Raw genomic sequence first — 3145 nt, 5'->3', positions numbered from 1 at the left:
AACGGTCTTCCCAGTATAATGGGTGTAATATCATCTTCTCTAATGTCCATAATTGTAAAGTCAGTGGGAATGTAGAATTGACCTATGCGTACGGGAACGTTTTCAAGGATTCCTACAGGATATTTGATGGAACGATCTGCTAGTTGCACAGACATTTTGGTTGGTCTTAATTCTCCCATTTCCAATTTCTTACATATGGATAAAGGCATAACGCTAATTCCGGCTCCTAAATCGCATAAGGCTTTGTCGATGACAAATTTTCCTATGTGACAGGGTATAGAGAAACTACCTGGATCCTTGAGTTTAGGGGGCATGTTTTGGATTATAGCGCTACATTCGGCAGGGAGTGTAACGGTTTCGCTATCCTCAAGTTTCCTCTTATTAGAAAGGATTTCTTTTAAGAATTTAGCATATGAGGGCATTTGCGTAATAGCTTCGGTGAACGGAATTGTAACGTTTAATTGTTTAAGGAGATCAACAAATTTTCTAAATTGACCCGCATCTTTGGTTTTAACAAGCCTTTGAGGGTAAGGTATAGGTGGTTTGTAAGGTGGTGGAGGTACATAAGGTTCCTTCTTTTCTAGGGTTTCCTTATTACTCTCTTCCTTTTCCTTAAGTTCACTTTCCTCAGTTGATTTCTTAGGGTTTTGGTTTTCTATCCTTGGATCAGACGGTCCTTCCACTTCCGTTCCACTTCTTAATATAATTGCATGAGCGTGGCTTCTCGGGTTAAGTTGGGGCTGTCCAGGGAATGTACCAGTTGGGGCAGCAGTAGGTGCTTGTTGTTGGGCTACTTGTGATATTTGTGTTTCCAGCATTTTGTTATGGGTAGCCAAGGCATCTACTTTGCTTGCTAGTTGTTTAAGTTGTTCGCCAGTGTGTACATTCTGGTTTAAGAAATCTTTATTGGTTTGTTGTTGGGAAGCTATAAAGTTTTCCATCATGATTTCCAAGTTGGATTTCCTAGGGGCGTTATTGTTAGGCATGGATGGGTTCGGTTTCTGATATCCCGGAGGTATAGCTGGGGCTTGATTTGGAGACTGTCCAGGTGCGTACAATGCATTATTACTCTTATATGAAAAGTTTGGATGGTTCTTCCAATTTGAGTTATAGGTATTCGAGTAGGGGCTTCCTTGAGCATAGTTTACTTGCTCTGCTTGGATTCCTGTCAAGAGTTGACAGTCCGTAGGAGTGTGGCCTTGGATTCCACAGACCTCGCAATTCTGAGTTATAGCAACCACGGCGGCTGGAGGTGATACGTTTAAACTTTCAATTTTCTGGACCAAAGCATCCACTTTTGCGTTAACGTGATCAAGGTTACTTATCTCGTACATGCCAGTTTTCGTTTGAGGTTTTTCCACCGTTGTTCGTTCGGTTCCCCACTGATAGTGGTTTTGGGCCATGCTCTCGATAAGCTGGTAAGCATCAGCATAAGGTTTGTTCATTAATGCACCACCTGCAGCGGCGTCTATTGTTAACCTTGTGTTGTATAAGAGACCATTATAAAATGTGTGAATTACTAACCAGTCTTCCAAACCATGGTGTGGGCAAAGTCTCATCATGTCTTTGTATCTTTCCCATGCTTCGAAAAGAGACTCGTTGTCTTTCTGTTTAAATCTGTTTATCTGGGCTCTTAACATAGCTGTTTTGCTTGGCGGAAAGTATCGGGCAAGAAAAACTTTCTTCAACTCGTTCCATGTGGTGACTGAGTTGGAAGGGAGAGATTGAAGCCATCTTCTAGCGCTATCTCTTAATGAGAAAGGAAAAAGACGAAGTCGAATTGCCTCTGAAGTGACACCATTAGCTTTAACAGTATCAGCGTATTGAACAAATACGGATAAATGAAGGTTTGGATCCTCGATAGGATTTCCAGAGAATTGGTTCTGTTGCACCGCCTGCAACAGCGAAGGTTTAAGTTCGAAGTTGTTTGCTTCGATTGCGGGTGGAGCAATACTTGAATGCGGCTCATCTTGCGATGGAGCGGCGTAATCTCTAAGAGCACGAGCTGGTTCTGCCATCTCGGTTATCGAAGGAAAAAGGTTTTTGAAATCAGGAAGTTCTATAGGAGGGAGATTGTTTGCAGCACGATATTCCCGAATTCGTCGTAAGACTCGGAGATATAGCTCGATATCGTTGATTCGTAAATAGAGCGGTTCGCCTTGTGAGCGAGTGCGTGGCATACAAATCAACGAAAGAAAGAATAGAAGAAAAAGAAACCTTAGTCTCTACAGCGTAACGGAAGAGTTACGATATCGATTAAATAAAAGTCCCCGGCAACGGCGCCAAAAACTTGATCGCTCGACTTTATGAGTCGAATTTGGGGTACAAACTGCAAGTGCACAGTTCTATCGCGTAGTTTTAAAAGATATCGATCCCACAGGGACTTATGAATCGATATACCGTTATCTAAGGTTACTACGTAAAGCTAAGGTGAATAATGGTTGATTGTTTGGGGGGCGAAGCTAAAAACTAAACTAAGATCTAGATTAAATATTAATAAAGCGGATATCGGTATGCAGTTCGTCGTAATTAGGGACTCAATTCTTTGTCGGTTTCTTGGTTTTAAAATAAATCGTTTCAGTTAACTTTATTGATTAAAGGTTTTATCTCAAACTCTCGCTCTGTTGAATAAACCATGATTTTATGTTAATGTAGCTGTCACTTATAATTAAGTCAAAAACCACTTTTTGAAAGTAATAGAGTTGCAGAAACTCTTTTTAAGAAAACACTGACCGTTTTAAACACCCTTATCTCAAACTCTCGCTCTGTTGACTTAGGTTATACAATTAAACCCGAATGCTTAACTCTCGTCCTCACATTCAATCTTTAAAAATACTTTTTGGAAAAGGTCAGAATTTAATTAACTCTAAAACTTGCTCTCGCCCTGATCTAGAATTAATGCCTAATTTACACTGTCCAGTTAAAACCTCAAACTCTCGCTCTATTGATTTTAACTTCTTTATGTCTTTTACTTTTGTAAAAAATATTGTTATTAAACCTGTAAATTGAGACCGTAAAAAGATTGATTTTAATTTTAAGTTTAATTAGACCGACTTAGTCTTGATCCCTTATTTCGCTTACTTTACATACCGATATCTAGGCGAATTAGCCAGACATGCTAAACAAACAGAAATACATATCATGC

General features: G+C 39.8%; 1 pseudogene; it reads left to right on the top strand.

The window, feature by feature from the left end:
* Positions 1-1533: 1533 nt before the first annotated feature.
* LOC127089388 (uncharacterized) lies at positions 1534-1633 on the top strand (annotated as a pseudogene).
* Positions 1634-3145: the final 1512 nt, after the last annotated feature.

This window comes from Lathyrus oleraceus, chromosome 5 (genome assembly GCF_024323335.1).
Source record: "Lathyrus oleraceus cultivar Zhongwan6 chromosome 5, CAAS_Psat_ZW6_1.0, whole genome shotgun sequence".
Classification (NCBI taxonomy): domain Eukaryota; kingdom Viridiplantae; phylum Streptophyta; class Magnoliopsida; order Fabales; family Fabaceae; genus Lathyrus; species Lathyrus oleraceus.
The sequence above is the reverse complement of the archived record's forward strand: the minus strand, read 5'-3'. Positions and strand labels throughout refer to the sequence as shown.